A 13,664-nucleotide genomic window follows, 5' to 3' on the forward strand; every position below is an offset into this window, starting at 1 on the left:
AAGTAGTGTTTATAATTTACCCATATATATATATACATATACTTTCATATACGCACATTTGTATGTGTTATAGAGTCTTTTGAAAAGTTGTAAAAAAAAAAAGGTCAATTTTTTGACTTTTCAACTTCTTTTAGCCTGTGTTTGGCAAGTGGGTTTGCAGGCTTTTTTGGCTATTTTAGCCACAAAAAACAAAATAGGCTATTTTAGCCATAATAAACAAAACATCACATCCAACCCATAATCATTACATTCTTCTCTCACAAAAAAACTCAAAAAAGCCAAAAAGTCAAAAAGTCTTTCCCAAACCAAACTTTTAAGCCCAGGCTAAAATAGCCAAAAAAGCCAAAAAGCCAAAAAACTAACCCACTTCCCAAACGGAGGCTTAGTCAAAAAAAAAAAAATTGAGTTGTTTTAAAAAGCTAATTTTTTTACCTAAAATAACTCAATTTTTTGTCCAAAAAAAAAAAAAAAAGGTCACTAAAAAAATTAAAATACCAAAAAAATCAATCTTTTACGATTACCAAAGCACTACCGTATATATGTGAATTCAAAGCAAGGAATATGTATATATGATCTCCTTCATTCATGATGATGACGATTGATCAAATTACTTAGGTTAGATTTATTTGACGGAAGTGAGGATTTTAGTCTGAGCTTCTGGATTTGTGAGATTTTTGATATTGTTGGTGGTTTTTTTTGGAGTATGAAAGATAGTGTAATTGTGAATTGTGAGTGTACAGTTAGTTGGCCATGTCGAAGGTGGTTTACGAGGGTTGGATGGTTCGGTATGGACGGAGGAAGATCGGAAGATCCTTTATTCATATGCGGTACTTCGTGCTCTAGACTGCATTAGTTGCATATTACAAGAGGAAGCCTGAGGATAATGTGGTAATGCTTTAATTTTTTTGAATTTTGTTTGAAATACTTGTTTGGCAAACTATGGCATGAACCCATTGTTTTAAAAAATGTACTCATTTTCATGGTAAGTTGTCTTCCTTTGATTAGATATATTAAACGACACTGCAAAAGAAAATGAGCAGTTAGTTCTATGTTATTATCTATTTCATTATAACATTTTTCACTCCTCAATTATAGAATTGATTCTTAATTTTTGTTATGTGTTTAATTAGGTTCCCATTAAGACCCTTCTCATAGATGGAAATTGTCGGGTGGAAGATTGAGGTTTGAAAACTCATCAAGGACATGTAAGATGTTGTCTTTTTTTTATTTGTTTTTTAGAAATTTGAGTGGTATTCAATTTGGAAACACATGAACTAAACCAATTACGCTGGGAGAACACCTGTTGATATGGTCTCCAAAGTGGCTAACCATGAAGATTTTGATTTAGCACCACTGGCCTTGGAGGCCAAAAGCTACTCGGTTTCTCAATCTTGATGTCTGCGGTGCTTAAAATAAACAAAGCAGAGATATGTACCCCAAAGTTCACTAAGCATGAAGATTTTGATTTAGCACCACTGGCATTGCAGGCCAAATTCAGTTTCTCAATCTCATGCTTGCAGTCTTGCTTAAAATAGACAAAGCAGAGATAAATTTTGCCTTGCATCTTAATTCCATTTTTTGTTTTCGTTGGTATTAGGCTAAGAAGTACGGACACTTCTAAGAAGGTGTCATATACATGTTGTGTCTGTGTCAAACATTTACACTCGTCGGACACTTTTTGGCAAATGTCCGACAAGTCCAAGCATGGCCTATTTGTTATTACAAAAATGCTTGATATCTACCAAATATTCTACACAATACTCAAATGGGTGTGGTCCCACACCCATTTAAGTCCAAACCAAACCAAACCAAACCAAACCAAACCAAGTTTTAAATCCCATCAAATGGGTCAGCTACATGAATCCTTTTTCTCCACTCGATTCTATCCAAGGTCATTTCGTTAGTCAAATTAAGGAGATTCATATATCTATTTACTACACTAGTCCACGTCAATCTAGGTCTTATTAGAATAGGAATTAATAGTTGTTATATTTTATTCTTATTTGATTTTATTTTCCCTTGATTGGTGTAATGAGCTGGCCCATAATTTATGCCTTATGGCACTCCTGTAATTACTCATTATTATCAATATAAAAGGGAATGAGGTCTAACTCATTCTCTGTCTCTTTCTCTTCTCTAAACTTACATGGTATCAGAGCCAAAACCCTAGCCCATCCCTTCGTTGCCCTTCTTTTCTTCTGTCGACAATCCCTTTTTCACTTGTCGGCAGTCCTTTCTTTCCAATAGTCCAGTCGGCCACTATAGACCCTCCCCCAGCCCACCTACAGTCAACCCAAAGCCCCGACACCCTTGCCCAGGTCTTCGACCCTCCTCCTGGGCTCCCTGATAGCCTATTAGGCTTAGTCAGCAGCCTCTCTGATCTTCTAGGGGCCTCTGGCCTTCTAAGGGCCTGTCGGCAGTTCCTCTGGCCTTTTTAGCCCCTATCGGCAGCCCTTCTAGCCTCCTTGGCCCCCGTCGGCAGCTCCTCAGCCTCTGTCGGCCAACCTATGTCAGCCTTTATTGGACTTCTTCTCTCGTCTGTATTGTTTGTTCCTTAAACCTCCTTTAAACATCTTCTCTAAAAAAAATTAAAAAAAAATACTTATTCTGGTAATGTTAAAAAAAAAAATGATTCTTAATTCTTTATGTTTTTCTAGTTACTATTGTTCTTGTTTCTCCACTCTCATCTTCCGAGTTTGTGATTGGCATTGTGGTTGAGGAATAGTTAGTAGAGTCTCCATGGCAGATTTGACTACTGAATCTATTACCTCTCAGCCATCTTAGGGCGAGAGTTCTGTTATCCCTTCCACTATGACTGATAACCTCACCTTGGTTTTAAAATCACCACCTCTCTATTCAATGGTCAGAATTACCTAGCGTGGTCGCATAGTCTGACTATTTTCTTGAAGAGCAGAGGGAAGATAGGATATGTTGATGGGAGGGTCCAGACACTCAGTATCACAGACCCTCGTTATGACCAGTGAGAGATCACCAATTCTTTGATTATGGGCTGGTTGATCTATTCTATGGTTCCGGAGATTGGCGAGGGCTACTTGTCTATAGACACTGCCCAGGATATTTGGGAGGTCGTAGCTACTACTCACAGGCTTTCGAGTTACGTCGCTCCATTGAGTGGTCAGTGCAAGGTGAGATGACTATCCTCCAGTATTCTACTTTCTTTAGCAATAGGTGGAAGTGACTTGATCACCTTCAAGATTACAAGCCAGTATGCCCCACTAATTCTGTTGGTTACCAGAAATTTGTGGAGAAAGAGCAGGTCTTAAAGTTCTTTGAAGGCCTAAATGTGGAGTATGATCCTGTTCGGAGTAGTATATTTGGCATGGACGTGTTTCCATCTGTCCAAGAAGCCTTTGCTTTTGTGTAGAATGAGGAAAGTTGTCGCTCTACTATGCTTCCTCCTGCCACTACTGATCGCTCTGCCTTGGTTTCTGCATCCCCTCGAGATGGTGAGCGTGTGTCTTATGGTTCTCGTCCCTCCTCTAAGAAGGATCAGTTTTTCTGTGACTACTGCCGTAGACCGTGCCACACAAGAGAGACTTGTTAGAAGCTGTATGGGCCTCCTTTTGGTGGCTGAGGAGACCGTCCTGGTACTCGAGGGGGTCGGTCTGGTCAGTCTAGAGGTTGAGGGGCCAATGCACGGGCGAATCTTTTAGACACGGTTGAGTCACCACCTTCATCTCTCGTTGTCTCATTGGCTACTGATGTTTCGGGGGTTATCTGCCTTTAATTTTGAGATTGCTCTTCGCCACTTGCCAGACCGTCGAGTCTCTACTTCTGCCACAGGTGCATCCTCTTCTTCCTTTGCCAATTCAAGTAACTTGGCTTCCTTCACATGTGCATTGCTATCTCATACTACTGTGTCATGGATTATTGATTCTGGTGTTTCCGACCATATGTCTGGTTTCTCTCATTTGTTCTCAGAGTATAACCCTTCCTTAGGTCAGGAAAAAGTGTGTATTGCTGATGACACTATTTCGTCTGTGTCAGGGAAATGTTTAATTCATGCCACCTCTTCTCTTCCTTTATCCTCTATACTCTATGTTTCCAATTTTAGTGTTAATCTTTTATCTTTGAGTCGTATTACTCGTGATTTGAATTGTAGCGTGACATTTTTTCCTAATCATTGTCTTTTTTAGAACCTTATCACGAGGAAAAGGATTGGCAATGGTAGAGAGGAACATGGTCCTACATTCTGGATCAGACAGACAAGCTGGCTCATTCATCTATTTAGTTACTATCCTCCAAGGAAGACCTTTGGCTGTGGCACCGCCGCTTAAGACATCCCTTCTTTGTACTACTTAAGCATTTATTTTCTTTTGTTTTTGAGAACAATAATATGTCTGATTTTCACTGTGAGTCTTGTCAACTTAGAAAACAACACAGAGTTTCATTTGCTTCTTCTATTAATAAAAGTTTCGTTCCATTTTCTTTGATTCATTATGATGTATAGGGTCCCTCCTGTTTGTGTCTTTCAAGGGTCAAAAATGGTTTATTACTTTCATAGATGATTGTCTATGAAACATGGACACTCCAAAATCAGTGTCGTGGCAGTGTCTGACACGCAGACACGTTGGGACACGTACAGGACACGCCAGATGGCGTGTCCCTTTAATTTAATGATTTTTTTGTAGGGGACACGCGTGTCCATATCGGGACATGGCGGGGCTCACTTTTTTTTTTTTTTTTTGCCTCTTTTATTTAGTGCTTTTGTGAATATTGTTGGATGTTTAATGTTTTTCCCTTCTCGTCTTAGTTCTTGTTATCGTTTATTATGACTTTTTTGTGAATGGATGATCGATTAATTTGTTTAAATGTAGTGGTTATATTTATTGAATTAATGTTACTATGTTAGTGTTTGTTAATTTTGATTTATGATGAATGTAATATGAATTTACATAACACTAAAAATATATTAAAAAAAATAAATAAATAAAAAATTCGCTGTCCCCTGCCTTGTTCGTGTCCCTATTTTTTGAAAATTGCCGTGTCCCGTGTTAGTGTCCGTGTCCGTGCTTCATAGATGACTATTCTAGGGCCACTTGGGTATATCTGATGAAAGACAAGAGTGACGTGTTTTCTGTGTTTCAAAACTTTCATAGAATGGTGTGCACTCAGTTTGGGGCAGTTGTAAAAATTTTGCGTTTTGATAATTTGGGGGGAGGGGGAGAGGGGAATATATTGACTCTGGTCTTGCCAGTTATTTTGCTACTCATGGCATTATTCACCAAACTTCTTGCACTAATACTCCTCAAGAAAATGGTGTTGCAGAATGGAAAAATTGTCATCTTCTTGATGAGGCCCGTTGTTTATCCTTTGAAATGTGTGTCTCTCGATCATATTGGGGGGAAGCGGTAGTCATTGCAGCTTATTTGATTAATCGTCTACCTACCCAAGTCCTTCAAAAATGCACCCCTATTCAGGTTTTGTTCGTTTCATGTCTTCTGGGTTCTCCATTCCCCCTAAGACCTTTGGATGTGTTTGTTTTGTCCATAATCATTTACCCCTCGTGGTAAATTGGATCCTAGGTCTCTTAAGTGTGTTTTCCTGGGTTACTCTGCCACCCAAAAAGGCTATAAGTGTTATCATCCTCCGTTTCACAAATACTTTGTTTCCATGGATGTCACTTTTTTTGAGTCTCACTCTTACTTTCCAACATCCTCATTGTCACAGTCCTCCCTTCAGGTGGTGCCTTGGTGTGAAGAGATTCCTGTGCCACTGCCACCAATGGTGGAACAGATAGAGGATGTTGAGCCAGCAATTGTTGTGGAAAAGGAAAAATGCAAAGTTTATGTCATTATCAAAGATAGACAGAAAGTCACCTGGATGGAAGAGACTACTTTCCCTCCTCTACTGCCAACTTCTTCTCCGGATGAGTGTCCAGAGTCATCTCCCTCTCCTGCGAATCCAGGTAATTCTAACCCTAATGCTCCTATGCCTGAGTTCTCAGATCTTGATGTTCCCAATGCTACTAGGAAAGGGGTTAAGTCATGTACTCAACATCTTATTACTAATCACGTCTATTATTCTAATCTGTCTCTCTCTTATAAAGTCTTTCTGTCTAAAATTTCTTCTGTTAGTCTGCTTTACAATTTTCAAGATGTTCTCTCCATTCCTGAATGGAAACATGCCATGATGGAGGAGATGAGAGCTCTCAGCAAGAATGGCACTTAGGGGTTAATGGAGTTACTTAGAGACAAAAATTCAGTTGGGTGTAAGTGGGTGTACATTGTGAAACACAAAGTAGGTCCATAGAACGGTACAAAGCAAGACTGGTTGCTAAGGGTTTTACTCAGACTTATGGGGTAGATTACCAGGAGACATTTGCACCAGTTGCGAAGATGAACTTTGTGAGAATACTACTCTCTCTTGCAACAAATTTGGATTGGCCACTTCATCAATTTGATGTGAAGAATGCCTTATTTCATGGAGACCTAGAAGAAGAGGTCTATATGGATATTCTCCCTGGTTTTGAGGATGCTAGGTCCAAAGGTAAAGTGTTCAGGCTCCGAAAGTCACTTTATATGCTAAAGCAATCCGCTAAGGCTTGGTTTGAAAAATTTGCTCAAACTATGCTGAGATATGGGTTCAAACAAAGTTAAGCTGATCACACCTTATTTGTGAAACACTTTTCACTTGGTAAGACCACAGCTCTTATTGTCTATGTTGATGATATTGTTCTGACAAGAGATGATGCTAAGGAGATTCCTCAATTGAATGAATACTTAGCCAAGGAGTTTGAAATCAAAGACTTAGGCATTTTGAAGTATTTTTTGGGCATTGAAATAGCTCGGTCCAAGAATGGTATCTTCATATGCTAGAGAAAGTGTGTACTTGACTTGCTCAAGAAAACTAGACTGCTTAGAGGTAGACCATGTGATACACCTCTAGGACCGGGGCCAAACACTAAGTGAGGATCAAGGGAGAGATCCAGTGGACAGGGGGAGATACCAAAGGCTAGTGGATAAGCTCATATACTCATCCCACTCACGTCTAGACATTGCCATTGTAGTGACCATGGTCAACCAATTTATGCATGCTCCTAGAAATTTCCACTTAGAGGCAGTTATGAGAATCTTGAGATACTTGAAGGCTTCTCCTGGAAAGGGTCTCTATTTCGCAAAGCATGGACATCTCAGTGTGGATGCATTCATTGATGCGGATTGGGCTGAATCAGTAACTGACAGACAATCAACTTCAGGATGTTGCACATTTGTTGGAGGCAACCTAGTCACGTGGCGAAGGAAGAAACAGAATGTGGTTGCTAGATCTAGTGTTGAGGCAGAATTCAGGGCTATGGCTCAGGGTGTATGTGAGTTGCTATGGATTAGACTATTGTTGAGAGACTTCGGGATTCATCAGATAGATTCCATGAGATTATACTATGACAACAAGGCCGCAATCAACATAGCTCATAATTCATGTTAAAATCCACATACTCTCCACCTACTTCACCCACTTAAACCTACTCCACTAAACCTAACCCACTACACCACTACCACCTCACCTACTCCACTAAACCTAACCCACTACACCACTACCACCTCCACTTCACCTACTCCTTACCTACTGCACACTCACCCTCTTCTATATATAGGAATCATGAATCATTGTAATAGATATATCAATACATCAATCAATAATACATAAATTTTTACATGGTATCAGAGCAAGGTTAAGACCTTAGTATTTCTCGCTTCACCGGCGGGCGGCAACCTCGCCTTGGCCGCCCGCCGGACCTCAACCTATTCCGCTTATTTTCTACACATACCTTGACTTCTTCAACATTTTCTTACACCCCTCCTCCGCTATGTCGGCGGCGGCACCCGCATCATCGTCTAGCCTCTATCGCCGTTCACCTCGCTTCTCACATATCTGTGGTTGTACTCTTACTCGTCGTCGTCGTTGGCGTTTCTGGCGCTGCTTTTCTGCTCGTCACTGCTGTTTTTTTCCCGATTTGCTCTCTCTCTCTTAGCCATGGATTTGGGTGTGGGGTGTAGAGCTGTGGCTCTGTTGTTGGTAGCCATGTTTGCTGGCTTGAAGGTTTCAATGGCAGCAGTGTACAAGGTTGGGGACTCCGCTGGTTGAACCATCATTGGGAATATTGATTACAAGGCCTGGGCTGCTTCCAAGACGTTTCATGTTGGAGATGTCATCATTTTCGAATACAATTTTCAATGTCACGTGTTGCAAGTGCCCCACAAAGAATACCAAGCCTGCAGAAGTGTAAGACAGTAACATGCATCTTCACATACAGCTTGGGTAATGTGTAACTGTCAAAAGCACAAGCTTCTTGGACATCCCTCTCTCTCTCTCTCCATGGACCCAACATCATCATCATGCACCCACTCTATCTCCCTCTCTCTCATCTTTTCCCACTTTCAAACCCACTTTAATCATATCTCTCCTTTCTCTTAATTTATTTCATCCACGTTCTTTCACCCTTTTCTTTTATTTTAATATATATATATATATATATATATATATTTATTATAATATATTTTCCCTATCCCTTATTAGTAAGCATCACCCGTTTTCCATTCTCTTATTATTATTTATTTTATATTCCACCAAAAAAAAAAAAAAAAAAAAAATCACACTGCTGTTTTTCTTATCACCCATCCACAAATATTTTTCTCTATTTTCTTTATCCATTATTTTCTTTTATTTTATTTTTCTTATTAAACAAAACAACACCACAAAATAACACCAACAACATTCCACAACCTTGTCATTTTATTCATATCAGGGGATCAACCCCGATCACACTTTTACATCAAAAAAAAAAAAAAAAAAAAAAAAAAAAAAACCCACACAAACAAAAACAAAACTACAACACCCACAGTGGGATTTTTCTTCTCTACTCAGCCGCCGGTCTTTTCTTCTTGCCTCCGTCCTGGGTGGTCCTTGCCGATGTTGCCTCCGTGCTTCCTAGACCACCAAGCAAGTTGCCTCCTCCCTGCTCCTCCCCTACAGCATATGGTGGACCTCCAAATCGGAACATCACGGTGGCCTTCCGCTTCAGCTCCTTGTTTTCCGCCTTTAGCACACTTATCTCTGCTCGCGCATCCTTATACATGCGTTGGAGCAGAGCCAGCTGGGAGTTTAACTGTTGCACCTCATTTGTTCTGCTCTGCAGCCGGTGCGACAAGTTTGTGACCGCAGTCATGGTTTCCACACATGACTTCAGAGTATACTGATTGGCCTCAATATCAGTTTGCACCGCCATTTTTTGCTCCACCGACCGCATCGGAAAGTTCAACGGAGCAAACACAGAGGTGTTTGGTTGAGGTTCACTGGCCACCGCACCAGTTCTCTCTCTTGTTGACTCATTGAGGTCGGGAAAGAGAGTGAGTAGACCACGGGATGAAGAGGCCATATTCTGGGTAGCTGAACGGGAAGAAGAGGCCATGTTTTTTGGGTTGCTGAGTGTTTCCGAGAAGGGTTGGATACAGAGTATTTACAGATTGTTTCAGAATAACAAGTTCAGAGGTTTCAGTCTGGTTTGGTTTCCTCCGCCTCCGCATTGGTTTATATTGACACAGACGACGCGGCCGACACGCCGCTCTGTCGCTCACGTGCCTCGCCGCGTCTCCGGCTCACCTTTTGATGGCTCGACGCTTTCTGTCGGGCACAACTTTTGATGAAGTGGGCGCGCCTTTTGAGGGCGCAACTTTTGATGGCACGCCTTTTTATGGATTGGGCACGCCTTTTGAAAGATTGGGCACACCTTTTGAGGGTGCGACTTTTTAAGGGTCCGACAAGACTCTGTAAACTGTCCCGACATTGATTCCGGTTAGCTCCTTCAAGGGTCCGACAAGACTCTGTAAACTGTCCCGACATTGATTCCGGTTAGCTCCTTCAAGGGTCCGACAAGACTCTGTAAACTGTCCCGACATTGATTCCGGTTAGCTCCTTCATGGGTCCGACAAGACTCTGTAAACTGTCCCGACATTGATTCCGGTTAGTTTCTACAAGGGTCCAGCAAGACTCCGTAAACTGTCACAACAACTGTCACAACATTGTCTGCTACAACGGTCCGACATGACCCCATAAACTGTCTTCTACATCGGTCTGACACCGCCATCCAGTGTCCTCTACACCGTTATGACACCACCATACAGTGTCCTCTACATGGTTATGACACCCCCATACAGTGTCCTCTACAACATTATGACACCACCATCCAGTGTCTTCACCAATGGTCTGACACGACCATACAGTGTCTCTTATCCTCTTTTATTTTTATGTATTTTCTTGTTTTGTTACTCTCTCCAAACTCAAGTTGGTTAGTTCCTATCCCCCTTGAGTTTGCGGGGGGCTGTTAAAATCCACCTACTCTCCACCTACTTCACCCACTTAAACCTACTCCACTAAACCTAACCCACTACACCACTACCACCTCACCTACTCCACTAAACCTAATCCACTACACCACTACCACCTCCACTTCACCTACTCCTTACCTACTACACACTCACCCTCTTCTATATATAGGAATCATGAATCATTGTAATAGATATATCAATACATCAATCAATAATACATAAATTTTTACAGTTCAACATGACAGAACTAAGCATGTGGAGATTAATAGGCACTTCATCAAGGAAAAACTCACTGGTGGCACCATATGTATTCCATTTGTGAAGACTGGGAACCAACTAGTAGATGTTCTCACCAAGGGACTAGGGAGTAAACCATTTCATGGCATTCTCAACAAGCTGGGCATGAGGGATGACTTCGCACCAGCTTGAGGGGGAGTATTAGAATAAGAATTAATATTGGTTATATTTTATTCTTATTTGATTTTATTTTCCCTTGATTGGTGTAAACGGCTGGCTCATAATTTATGCCTTATGGCAATCCTGTAATTACTCATTATTATCAATATAAAAGGGAATGAGGTCTAACTCATTCTCTATCTCTTTCTCTTCTCTAAACTTACAGGTCTACCCCTTCCTCTAATACTACCATCTACCTAGAAAATTTGATAATTCATTTGGGGTCCCTAACATTGATCTTATTATTATTATTATTTGAGACTCGGGCACACTTTAGATACTTCGAGGATACATGTGTTCATCGCTTAGACGTACATGAAACTAATTGCATGTTTGAACAAATGACTTCAGGATATAATGATAAAAGGAAAAAATGTAAGTTTATGGGAATTTGGATATAATGGTATCATACCCAAAACAGGTCCACTTCCCAACTTGTGGCTTGAACTTGATTAACCGCAAGTCTCTTTTCCTGTCATGCGCGTCGATGGGCATGCACACAAAAAACTACTCTATGCAACATGTAATATTTCCTTCTTGTTGAATATCTATTAAATGGTTCTTTTTCATCTGTTCCTCTCTCCTATAGATGGTTTATGTTTTGTCTGTCTACAACAAGAAAGAGAAGTACCACCGAATTACGGTTATCTTTACTTTCCTTCTGTATTTGTTGATGAAAATATTATTATTATTGGCACTAAAGGAAATACGTAAGGAGGGTAAATCACTAAATGTGTAAGTTGAGTTCTTAATTTTTTATTTTTTTTGTTAAGATTGTGCAAATAGGAAATGCATGACGTTGATAATTTAGTTTGTTTAATTTAATGATGTCGTGCTAGATGGAAATTTGTTTGCTTTATTGCTTTCTACATGAAATCATAAAAAATACAAGAAACCATTGGATTACGAGGATTTCAATTTTTTAGTAGACTCCCTTTGCTTTATTGTTTTAAACATATTGGGAGATGGTAGAGACCTTATGCTTGTGTTATGATACGCATGCATTTAATACTTAATATATTGTGATAGATACGGAAAATTTTGCTAATGGACTCTTTGCTTATTCATCCATGTATAGCAGGGTTGATATAAGATAAATTTGAAATGTGGCATTTCTATTATTGAAGCTATTATTAAAGTTAAGAAAAATGATTTAGGTTCATTACGCTGTGATGCCAGTTTTCACATTTTAGGAAATTGAAAACAGGGAGCATGTTTCTTCTTCTTGCATTTCCCTTGTAAAAGAAAATTAGAAACAAATATGGCAAGCTTGTAAAACACATGCTTACATTTTAGATGCAGGGCCTTTTGGGGTAAAATTATAATAGAGATTTAGTTAACTTTCTTTCAATAGCACAAATTAAAAAGAAAAAGTCTTCAAATCTATGATCTTTATGCCAAAATGTCAATTGTGTGATGTTGAAGTGTTTTGGTTCTCTATTAGTATAATTCATATTTGAAGCAAGGCACATGGAGAATTTTGAGTAAATGTTGTAGATGTAGGTGCATACTGCATGCCATGGAACTTGCTCACAGAAATGAAACAAGAGTCTATTTTAGATGGTTTCCTTTATTGTGAAATGATACCAAGTCCTATTATCTTTCATGGCACGTACAGCTGATGCGTTCTGGAACTGGGGATGAATCGAGTAAATTGTAGTTTATTTCTGAATGGACAGGTGAACTTGGAATAATTTGATTTTTTGAACCAAGATGACATAAGAAATGGAATTTATATTCTTTTTTAGTTATATACTTATCTGAAACAAACTTTAGTGATTTGATGCCAAATCCATGCTACTCTGCTAGGGGGCTGGAAGAGTTTGGTTAGCATGGGATTAGCCATAAATATGTATAGTCAATGAAAAAGATGCAGAAAATATTAATTGGGTAAGATGTTTCTGTAACAGGTGTTTTGAGATAACATATGTGATGTAAAAATAGCTTGTTTAGATTGGCACTAATTGTTTCTGCCTCTTTTGAGCTGGTAGTCCAATTTTTCCCCCGTTGCCTTTATTAATCTATGTAATCCTACTGTTTATGAGAAACAAAAGTCCAAAAGCTGAGTACCAGAACCTGAGCAAGTAGTTTTGCTAAATAAATTTAGCAGAATCTTATATTGTGAATCTGTAATTGGATCTTTTACTCCTTTTGGTGCTTTTTATTGCTATGTCTGAGCACTGCTGTTTTGGCCCCGTCGTTTTGATCTTTATGGGTGCTAATCTATCCATAGTGATATTTTTCTCTCATGTTTTATTTGTGCTATGTGTTCTCCTCGTTCATTCGATTTAATTTTTTTGGGGGCCATTTGGGTGTTCAATGCTGAAAAGTGTTCTTTATGCTTGATATTAGCTACCTTTCTTTTAGCAAGGAATATGAGAGCAGGATCTTTGGTCATCTTTCTCTTGTTTGGACCAGAGCTTACAGTCCTTTGATATGAACTTTGGTGCATCTTTGTAGTCTTATAAATCTTTTGGATTTGGAGATTATTTTTTGTACATCCTATTGGAAATTATGCCTGCATTTATCATGAAGTGACATCACTGTCAATGACCGTGTATATGTGAACACATAAAGCCACATAAAATCTTTTTTTTACCCAAATAGTGGAAGCACTTGCTGTGCTCCTCTGCTTTTGCAATCGCTGGAATGAGATTAATTTTGTCGGTAGGATTGCTTTCCTGTGCTTTGTCAGGCATTGTGGTTTCTTTTCAGTGTTTCATTAATTTTTTAGTGGAATGGTGGAGAACAGTAATTCATATTGGTTGTGTTCTTAATTCAGATGGCAGCATTCAACATCCAGGAGGCACTTATCTGGAAAGAGAAAGTTGAATCTGTCATTGATCAGGTTTATTTTCTTAG

At 39.5% G+C, this 13,664-nt stretch overlaps 1 pseudogene across 1 annotated transcript in view; it reads left to right on the forward strand.

Annotated features, from left to right (window-relative positions):
- The first annotated feature begins 485 nt into the window (after positions 1-485).
- LOC114321761 (protein ENHANCED DISEASE RESISTANCE 2-like) overlaps positions 486-13,664 on the forward strand; it is a 36,951-nt pseudogene continuing 23,772 nt past the window's right edge. Inside the window, exons 1-4 of the transcript XR_014348655.1 lie at positions 486-888; positions 1,131-1,205; positions 11,392-11,445; positions 13,585-13,650. The product of XR_014348655.1 is annotated as a protein ENHANCED DISEASE RESISTANCE 2-like (transcript). The remainder of the gene's footprint in view (positions 889-1,130; positions 1,206-11,391; positions 11,446-13,584; positions 13,651-13,664) is intronic.

Source organism: Camellia sinensis, chromosome 13 (assembly GCF_055761805.1).
Source record: "Camellia sinensis isolate YWXY chromosome 13, ASM5576180v1, whole genome shotgun sequence".
In the NCBI taxonomy this organism is placed as follows: domain Eukaryota; kingdom Viridiplantae; phylum Streptophyta; class Magnoliopsida; order Ericales; family Theaceae; genus Camellia; species Camellia sinensis.